Source organism: Pezoporus wallicus, unplaced genomic scaffold (genome assembly GCF_028554395.1).
Source record: "Pezoporus wallicus isolate ANWC-B61680 ecotype Strahan unplaced genomic scaffold, APGP_CSIRO_Pwel_v1 contig_1583, whole genome shotgun sequence".
NCBI lineage: Eukaryota > Metazoa > Chordata > Aves > Psittaciformes > Psittacidae > Pezoporus > Pezoporus wallicus.
This window is the reverse complement of record NW_026637266.1, coordinates 1835607-1853788: the sequence shown is the minus strand read 5'-3', so window position 1 is coordinate 1853788 and position 18182 is coordinate 1835607.

The following is an 18182-nucleotide window of genomic DNA, read 5'->3' as shown; positions in this document are numbered from 1 at the left end:
ATGTTATTCTTCGAAGCGCTCTGCTTCAGAGTGCGCTAAGAACAGAGCACTGTAATAAGCCACAAGAGCACGTTTTTTTCTTGTTTCCTGTTAGTATGGTTTGGGGTGACCTGGCTTTTCAAAATGCTGGGGCATGCATTGTAAAATAGAGCACATCACACTGTCACAGCTTGCCAGTTTCTTAATTCCCTTACTAATTCAAACATTCTCCAATTTAAGTAATGATTTTCTCATATAATTTTTGGGGACATTTTTTTCTTTCTTTTGTTTCTTTTTTTTTTTTTTTTTTATATGTAAAGGATTTTTTTTAATATATTGTGCTATACTGTCTCTTGAGCAGATTAGAGATATTGAAACTATCTTATTTTCATCCATGTTGCCAGGATATGTTATTTCTAATATAGCGGTTGGGCATAAATCACTAGTGTGCAGGTTTAGCCATAGGACTGTGCTTCAGGTCTGACATATGCAAAATGTCCAAATAAAGCTGATATTGCAAGTAAGACTATACATACAAAAATAACATAACCCCCGCCCCAATATCCCACCTCTCCCACCCTGAAGTCATAAACTTGATTTCAAAGGCATATATTTCAGAAAGAAACAATAATCAGAAAGTATGAAAATACAGACTTAAGGAAGAACCCTTTTTCCTTTATACGTACTTAGTTGGATGAACTCCGTGACTGGCATAATACTCATTCACCTTCTTCTGATTAGCCTCAAAATTCATCCATGTGTGTAAAAATATTTTGCATCTGGGGCAAAAGTCCTGCGAATGGCAAACATACCTGGAAGTTCAGGAAACCTAGATCTGGCTGCTGTTTCTGTAACACTCATTCCCTTATTCTGAGAAGCTGCACAATTTCTCAGTTTCCTCATCTGAATAGTATGGGGAGTATTCACCTCTTTTGAAGATGTATAGTAGGATTGATTTAACTGAAGGGAAACCAGATTTCTGCAGGGCAGTAACAGCACTGATTGCATTTTAACAAAAGTATTTTTATCATATTGGAGATTGCTCTATAGCGACCTAAATGACTTAAGATCACTTTCCAAAAATATTCCCACAATGCCTGGGAAGGGTAACACTAATAACCATAGAACTTGCACTGATACACAGGGTTTAACTGGTCTCACTGCTACTCTTACGTACTCTAATCATCAAGAGATGTTTCATAGAATGTCAGGAATACAGAGCATATAAAGCTTGAACTCAAGGATGTGTGAAAATGACAGCTTTCTACTCAATAGCATGTGTTCAGGGCAGATTTAGTACTCAGTTCCTCCATTTTCTTATTTTTTGCAGTGTGTTTGTATTTCTAAGGAAGCACATAACACGTTGAGGACTTGCTTTAAAATACCCAATAAGTAACAACCTGGTATTTTTTATGTTTAATTCTGATTATGAATCTTTTCTGTCTTCTCTTTGTATACTTATGCTTTAGAAGCAATATGCTCAATTGCAAAGAGCATTTCTTAAAAATGCAAGTTTAAGAAACTGGAATGCTAATTAGAAGTATATTTGTTTTGATGATCATGATACCTTGTGGACATAAGCCTGAACAGGCGCTTTTCGTATTTTAAAACATTCCAAACAAGCTGAATCTGAGGGCATCTTCCAACATACTTCGCGATGTCAAGCCACTTGAACATGTAATGCTAGGATTACGCTGTAAAAGTTGTCTTACAAGCCAGTGTGGCTTGCTTTGGCAATGCGGTTGTTTAGTGATTTGCTGTAGATGGTTTATTAAAATTCTGAATAGTATGTGTAAGGAAAGAGTGCAGTTACAAAGTTACACAGTCACGGTTACAGAGCTGGTGTGTGTTTTGGGACTGTGCGCCTCAGACTCAGTAATTGACCCCAATGCTTGTAACTTTCCAGTATCAACTGTCACAAAATACTGTGAGATTGGAGCTTTTTAAATCGGTGTCCTTTCTGCAAGAGGGGATAAAAGGGGCAAAAATGCCTATATCTTCCTTTGACAGTGGAAATGATTTAAGAAATTGGAATATTTCTGGTCTTCAATGCTGTGTGTGCTGTAGCATCTGCAATGTGCCGTGTTCAGGAATGTGGTACTTCTGTAAAGTGTGCAGAGTTTCTAGGATCTTTAGGGCTTGAAGTGTGATAGACCTTATTCAGTGGCTGGAAATCTGCTTGTTGTTAATAAAAATACAGAGTTGTATCCCTGCTTGCTCTCCTGAAATTAAAGTTTTGGTACGGACAAGAAAAATAAAAGTCTGTGCAAACACCAAAGACCTGAAGCCTGCTTCCAGTGAGCACTGGACCTAGGAGCAATGGAAGTCACACTTGAGCTTCAGAAACAGCAGAGGACTGAGAAGTTGCAGGTCTATTGGATTTTATCCTGTGTTTGTCTTGCTTGTTATGTCAGTGCTTGGCAGACTGAAACATCTGCACACAGTGAAAGCCTTCTTGCAAGTATCTTCAGTTAAAACTTCAGGTCTAGCACTCCACATGGCACACAGAAATTGTGAACCCAGTTCCTTCTGATGTCAGACGTTTTACTTGTTTAAGTCCCCAAAATTTAAAGGCTGGAAATTTTAAGGGTATTACTAGTACATGAAGAAACAAATAGGAACCAGACTGAAGTTTTCAGAAGCCAGTTTATATTGTGTATTGTTCTGAGCATTTTTGGTGTTTGGGCTTTTTTTAGGAGAGGGGAGAAGAGGTCTTTTTTTTTCTTTTCTGTGCCTTGAGGTCTGCAAACCAGTTTGTCAGTACAAATTCAGTGAATACACTCTGCTCCTTCAGGTTATCAAAGTCTTGATTAGGAGACTGCTTGCCACCTTCCCCATCTAGGTATGGCTTGTTTCCTTCTCCATGTGACTGTCTTTCCAGCCAGGAAGAGCTAGGTACAACTTCCATCCATTAGTTTCCTTAGTTGACAGTTGCCTCTGTGCCTCAAAGAAAGTTTCTAGGGTGTTATTTAGTTGTTTCATTTGGGTTTGGTTTTCCTCCTCTATCAGACATCTGGCATCCTGGAATGAGTTGTTTCTTGCCAGTAATTCCAGTTCTGATGCGAGCCTGGGTTCCCTGTACAGACTGGGACTAACAGGTCAGGAGGGAAGGATGATGATTGTGCGACTTCACTAACCCACTATGAAGTTCATGGACTATGATAAAGTAAGTTGAAGTATAGCTTCCCCTGCATGTAGTTAGCTATGTTTTTTATCCAAATAGTTAAAGTCTGTGATGTATTTTATGATACAGTACACTAAACCATGAGGCAAGTTTAAAATGTGGTGTCATGCTGTGAGTAACCTCTGTGGGAGAGATGGGAGTATTCCATCTGTAGCGCAAGGGAAATGCAGTGCTGCTGGTGAAAACTCAGCTATAACTTACCGTCATGCAATGTTCAGTAGGTCTTTTCTCAGAACAGAGGTGCACAGAGGACAGACGTATAGCAGAGACCAAATGATGACTCCCAGTAGGTTAACAAAATTTTCTGTCTCCCTGTTTAGTGAACCAGCAGGAATAATTTAGGGCTTCAAGTGAAGTTTAGTTTTGTATTGGAAAAAATAAGCTTATATAGTGAACTGACATTTTTACATTATCTTTACTGTAGCTCAAACAGTGCGTGCCCATTCTCATCAGCTAAGGTTTTACAAAACCTTTTTTTAGAGTCAGCACAAAATCATCATGAAAAACAAACAAGAGAACTCATTTTTTAAGTCTTACACCCACAACTCTTTCTTTAGAAATGGTATTTGTCTCAAGCAAGAGAACAGATTTGTTGAGGTTTTTTTCTAAGGAAAAAAAAACAAAAACGATGGAAACTGTAATGCGGGAACAAAACCTTTCAGCTGTCAGCATTTCCGTAACCTCACAAGACCCGATTTTCATCTTAATTTATAATGTTGGTGTAAAGAGAAAACATGTCTTTGTTTTTCCTGTTTCAGATTTGAATAACTGGATGATTATATATAAATTTACTGCATTTGTGCAGAAGATGTGCTGGTTTAAACATCTGTCAGAGAGCTGCATCTTAAATTCCTTCCCATGATCACCTTTTAGGTGTTATTTTCTGGCAAGTTTGGGACTTTAAACTGTTTTTGAGAATTCTTACTGTAGCATAGATAAATCCATCCTTATTCAAGGAAGTACTCTCTCTTTACCATGCATACAATTAGGATTCAGTGGCTAAATTATCTGTGACAAAATTCAACAGTTGGTTGAGTTTTGGTGCTTCCTGAGGGAGCTCCGAAGGCCTGTAGCAAAGCCCTGAAATGTAAAGTAGGTTGCTACAGAGAGACAGCCTTAAACAGATGGTAGAGAAGTCTTACTTTTAATTAGAAGTCTGTGTGTAGTGATCTGGCACACCTTTGATGCCATCACTCAAATTGTTTGGTTATAAAATAGCTTCTGTTTTCTGGTAGGATGTGGGAGAGTTCACTGGAGGCTGGGAGAGTGTGATGAAGACTTCAGTCATTCTGTAAGAGCTCCAAATGCAGTGTTTCTGCTGTATATTCTTTATCCTTCAAACACATAACTTCACTGTATGAATAAATAAAATAGATGCTTTCTTAGAAATGGTAAGAAGTAGCTTCTTAAAGGCATAATTCTTAACCTACCTTTAGCACCGAAGTTCCACAGGCTGCATGTGGAGCTGACAGGCTTTGCAAATAGATGTTGTTGGGAAAGGCAGACATCTACCAGAACATGCTGAGAAAGCATGAGAAATCATAACACAGAAATAGTTCACATGAAAAGACTCTGCTTTAGTATATGAGAGATTCAGTGGCTGCTTGAAGTATGCCCTGTATCATACTGACTTGTGCTGCATTGTTTAATATTAGTCTACAAAATTCGGCTCGCTGTCTTACACCCCATGATAATAACTGTTATGGAAGATTCAGCTTGTGGACCCTGGCAACTGAAAAGAGGAGTTATGCAGATGACTTCAGTGTTTAGAATTTCTGCATTTAGGGAATATTACGGAACTGCTAACAAATTCGTCTTTTTTAATTGTAATGTCATGTATGTGTTTCCTGTCCCAGCATCTCCATGCTTATTCATAGCACACCAAAATAATTAGAGATACTTTCTTGCCTTTGAATAGAAGCAGCATGAAGAAATATTATTTTTTAGACATCAAAGAGAATGAAGTCAAAATGACCAAACACAGAAAACTGAGCAGAAATTTAAATATTGGCCTGTTTCATCCCATTTCATGATAACAAGACCAGTTATTGAACAAAACAAAAAGAAAAAAGAAAGGGAAGAGGGGATTTGCCCCCAGTTTGTATTTAATCATGGACATAAAGCTTGTAACAGAATTGCAATTTGCACTGTAATCTGGTGAAAATAGCCTTTTAGGACCTTAGTACAAGTATGATATATTAATTCAAACTGTAATTCGAATAAGACATATTGGATACTTAAGTCTGCCCTTGCACATGACATTTATAGTTTCACCTTTCAGATTTCTTGGATCTGAATGTGCCTAACCTTATTGAAATGCAAATTTAGACACTGGAGTCACTTAACTGCAGCTATGTCAACAGTAAACTGTTGGTTTGCTGTGTTTCAGAGTAAGAAGTTAAATACATCAAAATAAACTGAAGGATTTTACAGGCAGAGGATAAATTTTTACATGCAATATTGACAAGGAATATCTGCTAACTCTTGGCAAAAATGTCATAGGAGTGTGCTGTTGTTACTACTTCTTCCCCAATACTGCAGTTGCGCAGTAGGAAAAAGCCCTGTCCAAAATGAAAGGGAAGAGTGGAGGTATATGTCATCCTTTTATATGAGAGAGTGCTACACATCTGCAGGCCCAGCAGAAAAAGATGAATTATTGCCCAAGTGAAGAAAAGGCACCACAAAGTGGGGCAAAATTTATGAACAGGAAGATAAGATTAGACTGGACAAAGCAGGAGAATGACTGGTTTGTTTGTTGGTTGATTTATTTGGTTGCAGTATGCTAATCTGAGTCTATATAAGAGTGAGGAAATGAACTTGGTGAAGCAAATGGTAAGATTGTACAGCTTTGTGTTAAAATAATTACTTTTTTTTTATTTTGTTTGGAATCCGTATTAAATAGGTGTGTCTCTTTGCATCTGATATCGGGAATGTAAATTCAGACTATCTGCAAGATTAGGAAAAGGTGGAACTTCTGAGGCTTAGGGTAAGAGTGTCACAGAAGGATGTTCCAAGTAGCCTTCTCTTTGATTGTCTTGTTCCCTGAATAAGGTCTCTAATTTCCAGAAGTGCTCAGCATCCAAGAATTCTCATTTGAATTAGTAGGAAGGGAAAAATGTTGCAGTTTTGAATCAGAATTGGGAATTTAAATGCTTAAATGCAAATGTTACAACCTTTTTGTCTCCTTAAAATAAAACAGAATGGAGACGTGAGACTTCCTTTTTAAGGTGTTCCTAGATAACAGTGCAGGGGGCAGTCTCTGAGCTTGGGAACCTGACTTCAGCTCCAGCAAATCTTGCATCATTACTGTTGGAAGGCTTTGCAGAAGTGTGTTTCAGAGAAGAGACTTACTTTGAGTGAAAGGCCATATGTTGACAGGAACCTGGATCCAGCTTTCACTGGCATAGATGGGAATTTTAGCACTGAATTTGTCTGCTTTTCTTCAAAATCATACAGTTTATGTCCTTTTCTTGTGCATTCAGTTTTTCTGTTCTTTGGCAAGGTTCCAAAATAAAGAGCATCCAGTGGCTACCAAACAGTGCCCTTGTCCAGCTCTTTCCTGTGTTTGTCAGTCTATTTTGAGTTCACCTTGAACCTTGTAGTCTGCAGCTTCTCAGATTCACCAACTGCAAAGACTTTCAAGCATAAAATCATGACTGTAGCAGTAGCTGAACAATACTGACCAAGCTTCATCATGAAGATAAGTTCAATTTCCATGCATAACAGTAACTCATGACTCTTGCAAATACAGCAGGTCAAATTCCTTTCTGCTGTACTCCAGAATAACTCCATTGGGTTCATTTGCTAGAACTACAACTGTGCTCTTTTGGTTGGGCATGCTTATAAATCATTTGAGTAATGCTGGTTAAAACTGAAATAACATTGATGTAAGCGAGACCTTTCACTTCAAATTGAGATGGCAAAATATGTTCAGCCTCTTGAGAGGAAATGACAATGAGCTATGGCATACTAAAGGAAAGCTGAGCATTGTAACTCTTGGGATCACATTGAGAAACTCTTTGTAAGGCCATGGCCTCTCACTTCATATTTTCAAGTGTCCAAACTGACTTTAATTCTGTTCCAAACGAGGACACTCAGACTTTTATTTTTCCTGCAAGTTTGTGTTCTCATTTCTCTCACTTTCACAAAGAATGTTACCTCAGAAACATTAAATGGGAAACATGTGCTTCAGGGCTAATGGTATTGCTGCTTTGTAAGGTCAGCTCCAAAGCTTCAACATAAAGGCGTTCTTAATCTAAAGTGAAATAAAAGCAGCTGCCATAAAACATGTAATGTATAAACTCTCATTTAAAGTTGTATTACATTCCTCTTATTATTTTTAATAGTCTGAATTGAGAGAGAGAAAAATATTTCTTGAAAGGATAAAAAGCAGCACATTTCTAAACTTTCCAAGAAACGGGAGAGATGTTTTGTCACTGATAAAAAGACACTATCTTTAAGTACCTTTTCCTCCTCTCTGATACTCATTTCTCTTGGGTCGTATATTCTGTCTACAAAAGAACAAGGAGTGTTGGTATTCTGTAACAGAATATCAGACATCTTTTTCAAGCTGATGAAAGAGCATCTTTCTCAAGTTCTTGTTCTATCACTCCCGGTCAGGGATTTGATTTAGGTTGGTGGTCCCAAACAACGGAATTCTCCCATGTTCCTACTTCATTTATTTGAAAGTTGCATTCAACATTAAACAAAATCAGGCATTGCTGTTCGTGTCATGAGACCTCTGTGCATTGATGAATACTGGTGTTTCTCTCACTGCAAATTTAAGTTGCTTCTGTCTTCTACTGGCCCGTCCAATCCCTAGCTCATATCTCATTAAGACTAGTGTAAAGAAATTGAGTTACTCCTTGTTACAAATGATCATTTGGTCTCTGTTGGAGCAACTTCAGATGTTGCACCTTGAGGCCCAAAGGAAATGCTTCACGTTGCAGAAGCTTTGATATTCAATGAGGAAAGATGTTAGGCTGCTTGGCAGACAGTTCCAGCTATGAAGTCCATGGATTCTTACCTGCCAGAACAGGGAGTCAGCAGCTGGTAGATATGAACAGTTATCTCGATGGTTTTCATTTTAGGATTGTATCTATACAACTTTTAAATGCAGAATATGGTATGTGTGCACATCATGAGAAAAGTTGCTGCTTTTCTAAAAACCACAGGTCCCTGTGTGCATCTGATTCTTCTCTCTAAAGATTGTTTTGCAAATACATGTATTAAAAGCAGGACCCTAAGACATAACCTGAAGCCTGAACTATTTCATCAAGAACTGAAACTTTCTTGACAAAGGTAAACTGTGAACCTGCAAACTAAAATTGCCTGCAAGTGTTGGGTATGAACTTTTTCTGATACTACAGTGATCTATTTAGCTTTATCAAATTACGTTACAGAAAAGTGTGGAAATGTGTGAACAGTTTAAAAGATGTTGGCTTAGAAATGTGCCTTTTAATGTATCTCAGTAAGAGAAGAAATAACCGAAGAAGCCTCAAACAAGAATTTTCTTTTTCATTGCCTTGCTGGTCCTCATCAAAGCTATTACCTTGGCAAACAGAAAGCTTAGGGTACCTGGAGAGAAGTTTGGGGCTTTTTAAAAGGTATATGTACATTTCTTGTATATATATTGAGACACTTATTTTGCTCCTCCTGGTTGTTTTGGTTCTAGTGAACAGCTTTAGTTGTGATGTGGCTATATAGCTTCTGATAACACAGCAGTAAAGACTACTGACAATTTTGGCACTCTACAGAGAAAAATCAGAATAAAAATTATATTAGTAGAACACTAAACTAACAGTTCTACAATTTACGAGCAGCACAATGCTTTCCTTCTCAGTTTCAGCTGCTGTTCCACATTTTTTAACTTCAAAATTAACTTCTGGGTTTGTCTTACTTAATATCTGTTTAATGTATTTCATATTTGCCACCTCCAGCAAATCTATCTTCATTAATTGTAGCTTTTTTACTGTGTGTAGTTTTATGACAGCATAAAAATGCCTTTGTTTTCAGGGTACAATTATAGCTATTCTTTATAGAGCTTATATCAATTTCATTACGTACATCTTGAGATACTTGTTTTGGTGAACTTTAACTGGAATATCCTTATATCTGTTTTATAACTATTTTGGATATCTTTCTTCTATTTTTCTTTTTTCTTTTTTTTTTCGGGGGGGGGGTGTGTGGAAATCACAGTTTCTCTTTTTACAGTTCTTCAAGAAATCAGAAACCTTATTAAAAATTGTCAAAATGGAAAAAACATGTTCTGTGAAGCCAGAATATCTGTCTAAGTGTTTTTATGGTCCGTTCTTCCTTTCACACAAGATCAAAGCATCAAGAGACAAGAAAATAGGGTGAGAAAAGTCAATTCAAGCTTGCAGAAATCATGCTCAGGCCAAATATTTATCCAGTGATTCATCAAAAATGTTGCAAAATGTAGTACTGGATCTTTAATGATCACAGGTTTTACTGCCAGTTCTTGTAGGACATCCTGTTTTGGTGCAGTGTTTAAAAAAATAAAAAAGAATTAAACAAATGAAGCAAATACACTAGGTCAAACCATAATTCAGGGACAACTGAAGCTGTGGTTTTCAAAAGAATGTAAATACTTATATTGGTGGTAGAAGACTCACATTTAATCTGATGGTAGAGAAATTTCTTGTAATTGAACAAGTTCCTGTTATTGCTCCCAGAATAAAAGGATTCTTCAAGAGTGAAGCTAGTTTGGAAAAGAAGTGGTACTGGCATGACAGTGGTAATCTCTCTCATTTCAGTTCTGCTGAAATAAAAGGTGAAATTTCAGAACTTCAAACCACGGGATGGTGAGCAACAGATTACTTGTTGAAGGACACTGATAAAGTTTATAGGGAACCTTGGCATGTAGAACAAAAGCATACACAGGAGAAGCAAATGGACCCTGAGCTCTGCTGGCAAATTAGGTACTGGTTGAACAAGGCACAGTGATAGTAGGAAACAATAGAGCAAATGAGGTAAAGCAGAAAGGTGTGAGTCACTATCAAAGGAGTTGCAGGACAAAATAGCTGTGAATGCTAGTCAAGGTCTGTGTAACAATTTATCAAGTACAACTGAAAGATGTCTACATGAAATCTACTATTTTGCTAAACTTTAACATTTACAAACCACTAACACAGAAGGGTTTGTTCCAATGCTTTTATCCTATCAGGAATTGCTGTATTCTAGCTGGCTGCCCTTGTTCCCTCTGTAGGTTGCTGTATTTCAGATATAGATCTGTTCCTTTTATATAAGTAGCAACACTACAAGAGGTGCTCAGTCTATGGAGAAGAGGAGGGGTCTTGGGAGGCTTCACAACCTGAGGCACTTTCCTAAGTACCTTTCCAACCATGCTCTGTGTAAAAATGAAGCCAGTCCAAACACCACTGTTTTTCAGCCTAACTACAACTCCTTTCCACCATGTCTCCTACTATATCATGCATCGAAACTTGTTTTTTTTAATTAAAAAAAAAAAAGTGAAACAGTCGAATGCATGTACAACCATATAACCTCTATATTAATGAGATAAGCTTATAGACATTAACAGAGAAGGAGACATTAAGAGGTAACTTCAGAAAGTCTTTTTTGTGTTTGAAGGAGCAGAACTGCTACTGAAGATGAGTTTTGCTAACAAAGCATAGAATGCCTGCTGTGCAAACTGTGTATCACATGTCTGTATCCACAGCTCTGCATTTTATTTTAAAACAAATCCCTGATCTTTTTTCATATGGTAATTTTGAAAGTGAGAAGACATATTTCAGTGCAATGGACTGTAGTGCACAACCACATATAACCACAAAGGTTATATAGTAATGAAGGTATAAAATAAAGAACAAACTTGGAAAGAAATGCATGGGAAAACTTTGGCTCCCATTCTACACAGAAAAAGGCAAGCAGATTTCTCTCTTGTGAAACATGAAGGAAATTATGTAACTGAAATTTTAAACATACAAGTTTCTTGGCTTCTCCTCCTTCCAGGATTACTGAGGTAATGAAGATGGGATTCCACTCCTACTTTTCAAAATGTTATTAATGGCATTCCTGATTGCAAATGGAAATATCTCTGCTGACTTCTGCTAGACTCTGTTAATTTCTTCTGGAGCTGTAAAACACTGACTATTCCCAATCAGCTTAAAGGTGCACCTTCTCGGTCACTCCAGGAGACAATTTCCAGTGAAACATCCATCAAGCTTAACACAGTGTACACACTTGCATGCATGTAAGCAAGGAGATGTGCCCAGCCTCTCTAATGCAGAGGGGACTGCAGACAAAGGGGTACATGGTGCTTGGCCACCTTCTCTAGTGCTGCTGGTTTGGCGGCGTTTTCATGCTCATCGTAGAGCAGCAATGAATACTATAGTAATGGGGCATCTTCACCCTGTTGCTAAAAGCATCAATGCCACCAAAACATGCATTTTAAGGAAATGTCAAATTCTTACTTAACCATAGTTTTTCACATAAGACAGCATGGAAAAGTATAAAGAAAGTGGCTCAGACTAAGTTGAATAGGAATTAAAGTGCAGGAAGAAGACTAATTCTCTTTGCTCTTTTGGGCTAATCCTTAAGACCAGTGGAGAGACAGTAGAAGATTTGTCAGAGAAGGAAACATGATTCCCACAAGGAAAACTATAGTCTTCTTGCATTTTTTTTTCTTTGGATAATGCACTGAAAGGATTCAAGGAAAAGCTGGAGAGTCTGACAGCTCTGGGAGGAAAGCCCCTCTCTTCACTTTTAAAATAAACAGTTTTGTTAGTATTCTTGCGAATAAAATTGTACCAAGTAAATATGTGGTTGGGTTTGAAACACACACAGAGGCATTTATTGCAATTGTAAGACATTGTTGATATGATGCTGTTATCTTTCTAGACCAGCAAAAATGTGGCTGAGTGGTAACTTAGGCTTTGATTCCTACCACTTGTGCTACACAGGAGATGGCATCCAAACAAGGGGTGCACCTGTGACCTGCTGGCATGCTATGGGAAGGCTTTGTTCCCTTATTTGAGCATAGGTCAAAGAGGCATAGTAGTTGTTGATTTACAGTTAATTCTTTTACACTGCAAAACTGAAAGAGAAGCTGACCTCTGCATTGAATAATGGAGGTAAGTGACTGCTGCAGCAAAGTGGGTGTTGAGGTGCTGGAATTAATTATTAAGGTATAGAAGAGGGAGTTATTTAAATGTAGGCTGGGGAAAAAGAGGAGATGGATTGGGACAGTGGAGAAGTGGTGGTGCTTGATAGATTAAGTGGAGGATATGCGGATGAAATTCTGTTTCCTGTGCACAAGAGGATCTGAGCAACCCTGTATTCTCATAGTTATTTTGGAAATTTCTGGTATTTTTTGCCTGTGGAGGAGGCACTTGTGCTTGTTTATCTTTATATGTCTGTACCCTTTTGTTACTCTGTTGGATGAGGTGGGATTTAGAGATCTTGCAACATTTTCAGGAGTGTCTGAGGCTCTAAATCTGATTAGCGAAGCAAATTCTCACCTAGGCTTGGGAGCGTTTCAATTAAGCCATTTCTGTGCATGTCTAAAAAAATTCATCTCCTTCTCTGCTCCCCGATAGCTTCAGTCTCTTGAGGTTTGTTCTAACTTGTGAGCTTTCTGGGGAAGGAATTGTCAATTTGGTTTTCAGTTGGGCTGTTATGAAGAGATGCACGTCATCTGGAGCTGTATCCAATGCATATATGGCCAGCTTTCTGGGCAAAAGCTGGAGGAAAGACACAAGAAGCAGACTTTGATGTTTTGTGGAAAGGCTAGTCTATCTGAGAGCATGGCTGCCATAGTATTGAACTGTGACCTAATGTAGTTAAATGCCTTATCCTGAGTCTTAGTATCCCAGAGAAGGATACAGTCCGGGAGGTACCAAGAGGAGAGTGCTTTGTGTTTGCTGATGTGTAAGGACGAGAAAGCTGGTGACGCTGTGGCTGAGTTGTTTAGAGGAAAGTAGTTAATGTCTGCCACCGTAGTCCTTACTTGTCTCAGTTCATAATGGGTATTTGGGGAGATGGAGGTGGTGGAGCACAAAACCAAAAAGGAACTTATACATATGTGTGTGGAGGTTAATGCTTTTCAAAGAGTTACTCTTTTTCTGTCCGCGCTGACCTTAAAATGTCACATATGAGTGGGAAATTGTTAAAGTACTTCATTTTTTAACTCCTCTATTCAGTTAAATTTGAATTTATGCAAATAGGTCAGCCACATAAGTAATTTTGTTGGGTTTTTTTTTCTCCTTCTCATGAAGAAGAAAGAATTTCACCAGGTTTAAAACAAAAAGAGAAGTTTATAGGGAAAACTTTAGGTTGGAGTGAATTAGTCCAACTATTGCAGCGTCTTTATTCCAGATGAAATTGCACTAGCTTGAAGACCAGTGCCTGAAACTTGTGTGAGGCAGGTGTGCTCATGATTAGAATATGGACATGAAGTGTGGTTCTGCTGCCTCAATGGATCATGCTAACTGTAGGAGGCAGAGAATCAGCTGGTATCAGTTAGCCATCAAGATGTATGCCTCCAGTTGGCTTGCTGCCTGGCACACGCCTGTGCAGTAACAAGAGACAGGCAGGACTTATGAGTACATTAGGAGACAATTTGACACAGAACTGAACAGGCAGCGCAGAAGATGAAACAGGGAGTTTTAGAGGTAGGCGTAGAGTAAATTACCAAAGCATTTCTCTTTTCCATGTGTTTAATTTGAGGCCTGACTGCATAATAAGTGATCCCATGTGGTGCTTCCTTAAAGCAATACTTACCTATTGTAATCCTTTAAACATTTTGAGATGCCTGAAGTATGAAGTAATTTTAATCTATTACCTGCAATGTACTAATCACACTCAACAAATTTTTGAGCTGCTATTAAATACCTGAGTGTCATTTTCCCTCCTCCTTCTGCTCCCCCAACCCCCTCCCTGGGCTGGAGTCACTACTGTCAGTACTGTTTCTACAGCAACCCTGGCATAGGTACAACTGTATCACATATAATCCTGTTGGTGCGAATGGTGGTTGAATAGAATGTTTTAGCTGGATGCGTATGTTTGGCCAATATAAATCAATGGTTCAATATAGTGAGTAACTTTCTCCTCAGTTCAGCTGGTAGCTTTTAGAGAAAGCATTGCTACAAGGGGGGACAACTTTTTCCCTTTTTTTTTCTTTTAAATTTCTTTTTTTTCTTCCATCAAATGTATGATAAACAGTGACTCTTGCTTTTTACCAAACAACTTGTGTAGCCATGGCTTGCCTCTTGATAAATGTCTTGAAATCTCACTGGGTTGATTGTACTCGTTTTGGGGATGAGAAACAAAAGAAACAATGTTCCGTGCTTGTAGGTCTCTTTGCAAGGAATAGCACTGAGAATCTGAAGAATGTGAAAGTTTTCCAATAAAAACATCACGGTAATTGCATTAAAAGAGTGAATCATACATGTAATCTTTCAAATATGCTGGCATGGGTTTTATTAAGACCGACTGACCTGGCTCGTATGAAAGGTGCTATACTAAAGAAACATACCTAATGATAATACAGAGATTGAGTCTGATCTCAAAGCAAGGTATGGCCAAGTGGGATGGCTTTTGGACGTGAAACTTCCTGGGACACAACAGTTTGCAGAAGCAGATGATTTTTATTTTGGGAGATGCTGCACTGCTGCTAGAAGTGGTCTCTGTAATTACCATCATGATCCTGGTGTTCTAGTGACAGTAATAAAAATCAGCCAGGTTGGGAGGGATGTTAGGAGGTGGCCTAACGCTGAATTCAGAATTAAGGAAACATCACCGTTTTCTTAGAAAATCGGCAATGCTCTGCTTGGTATGGCTGCATATGCTGTTAGCCTTTGTTGTGTGTCACTAATGTTTAACCTCCTGCCCACCAGGACCCCAGGCTTGCGGTGGAACTGCCAGCCACGTGGCCAATCCTTGTTCCAGGCCCTGTGCAGCTCTTTCCTGAGGAGATCTCTAAGAGCAGATCTAGGTTGCCAGGTTCCATCACCATTGCTTTTAGGTAAGAAGCAATGCCTGTATAGTCTAGACCTGAGAAAATGGGATGAAAATGCAGACAATCTTGTGGAATGCTCTGAAGCTTTCTAAATGAAGGACACTAGAGAAGTGCAATGCGCTGGGGCAAGATAGTTTTTTCTAAGACTCATTGTTATGGGATTCTCTGTATTTTAACACTTACAGCTGAAGTTTTCGTTTGAATACATGACTCACCAAAACTGATCATGAAAGGGGACATGCTTGTACTGAGTAATAAATAAAGACCTTGATTAGTCTGAATACAAAGCTAGACTCAGGACACAGGTTAATAGTGAAATACTGGTTGTTCTGTATGCTAATATATACAGAATATAGCATATATAGCTATATATATATGCTAGGAACTAGTCTATATATATAGAATACTGTACCGTATCATATGGAATTCACAGTTCATGTTGCTACAGGATATGGCATGTGATTCCCACCCGGTGAAGCAGAAATGCCTTTAAAACCCATTTCTTCATTTACTACACTAATCCAGGGATGTTGTTATTGCGGAAATTAGTTGGTTTGAAGGGTTTTTTCCTTCCACTTTTTTAAATCATACAAAAACTATGCTGTTTTCTGTTCCTGTCTCTTTCAGTGATATATTTAGTGCAAACTCTGATATGTATTGCTCGGTTAGATAGTGATGCTGAGGGGGGGTTGGGCATAAACTAATTGTCCAGTGCTATTAATTTAATGAAATGTGGGACTTAAATATTTTTCTCTGACAACTTTCCACAAATTAATTAAATCTTCATCTGTGTTTGTTTTCAAGCAGTAAATGAGCAATGATAATAAAAAAAGCCAGTACTGATCTAGGATAGAAAATGTGACAAAGGAGACACTGCAGTCATCACTGATGATGGTCATGGAATTGCTGGGTAATTTTTCTCTTCTGGAGACCTTGTTCATCCACTTAGAACCCTATAAGGCTTTTTGAAAGTGTGTGAAAGAATCTTTTTAGTTAATAGCTGTATTCAACATGTCTTTCCATCAATTCATCTACCTGTTAGGGTTCATGCTAATGTGGCTGTTGGATTTTTGCCCTATGTTCCCTTTGTTTACCACACATATTTCTTCCTGCACCCTTATGGTGTCAAGTGCTTTGTCTGGTAGGGAAGCTGTTGAAAATTGTTGCAGCTGTTACTAGCTTAGGTATACTGCAGTAGAGTAGCTGAAATCAGGGGTAATTGTCTGTGAGCTATCTGCTGACGCTTGGTTTGTGCAAGTATTTATTCATTCTTGCTTGGTTCATGCAGTTCACTGCTATAAATAGTTCAAAGAACTCCAGTGGCTCTCTAAATTGGCTTAAAAAATGCTGGAAAAACATCAAAATCTGACGTTAACTTGATTGTCTTTGTTCTCCATTTGACATTGGTTTACGTGTTTTTTGAGTTGTTGTATAGCTATCCAAACAGGTTGGTGTTTAGAGAGGAGTGAAAAATAATGGGAAAAGTTAGCACGCATTCAGTATTCGGAAAAGATGGAGTTTAAATATTTATCCTAACTCTGCATTCCAATGCACTGTAGAAAACCATTTTCCTTATGCTCTTCTGTCTCTTAAAGTAACAATTTCTACTAGATATTTTTTCCCCTAAATAGATGCAGGAGAATGAGAACTCTGTCTAGTTATCTTATTCTAAAAAAGTTGGTGGAGGGGAGAAGAAGAAAGTAAAAAAAGAAAAACCAACAAACCGCCAACCTCCTCCATGCCTTTCTTCTGAAATGCCCATGCCTTTGGTTGTATTGCATAATTAAAACAGGATGTTGGCTTTTATAGGAAATTAGGAAAGCAATCAATGCATAATACGATAAACTACTTTAGCACATGTTGAGAAATACCCTAAGAATGGGTGAGGTACAATGTTACCCTTGGAAAGCAAACAGAAGTTCTGTCCCCTCTTGCTACAGAGAACCAATGCAGTCAGTTGCTGAACAAGGGAGAGCTAGAATTGTTAATTCTGGGTTCCTGAAGAGCAGGGGTCCATGTGGCTGGGAAGTGGAGTAGGACTACTGAGTGCAATGTGAGACAACATTGTAGACCTGACATTGTCATAAACAAGAGGCATGGGGGAGACCGTGATTTGCTGCTGGCTAGACTGGCTCCAAAGTAATTTTGGTTTAATATGTGGCAGATTAATGTTTTTGAAGACTGTATTGTTTGGTTTGGCCACCTGGAAGGTTAGTGACAAGAATCATTTAATTAAGTGGATTTTAGAGACCAACAGTGAACCCTGAAGGGAGCTTTGTCTTGGACATAATGCATGAGGGTGTCTTGGAACTCTGTACAGAGCCCTGGAAATACTTTTGACTCTGGTTCCTTGGGGAACAGAAAGACAGAGAAGACAAGAGAATATTGGGAAAAATTATATATTAACTGTACTTGCATTGTGCCTTGACAATTTCTTGGAAAGTCCTGTCAGACAAAAATCCACAGGCGAAGTGTTAGCCTGTCTGAATGGGAGCATGGGTAATGGTTCCATCAACTTCCTCTCTTTATAAAGACCAAAAATTACACTTTTTAAATAAGAATTTAGAGGCAAAAAAAAAAAAAAAAAAATCCCCAAACCCACAGACAGCTCTTCCTTTTGTATTTTATTTGTGGAATCATAAAACCAGCCAAACCCCACCCCCAGTAACTTACATGCATCCAGTTCCTGAAAACTGAGTTCCTGAAAAATTTAATATAATTGCAAGAAAAAGAGGCTTGTCATTCTTAAATTTGATGAGCAATTAGGTCAGTGAAAGTCTGGCCACTGTTGCATTCTTTTTTTCAGTCACTGAATTTGAATATAAAATGAGCCTTTAAACTGTGCCAGATGCAGTATAAAATTGTCTTTCCAGTAAGGCTGCTAACCTGAACTGTTTGAAGTAAATGCATGTATGTTTTTAAAGCAATGGAAGAATGTTGTGAGATTATGCTCTTAGTATGGATACATTGGGCTGTCTGCCAGTGCTTTCTGAGAGGAATTTGTCAGTAAACTTTTTCTGC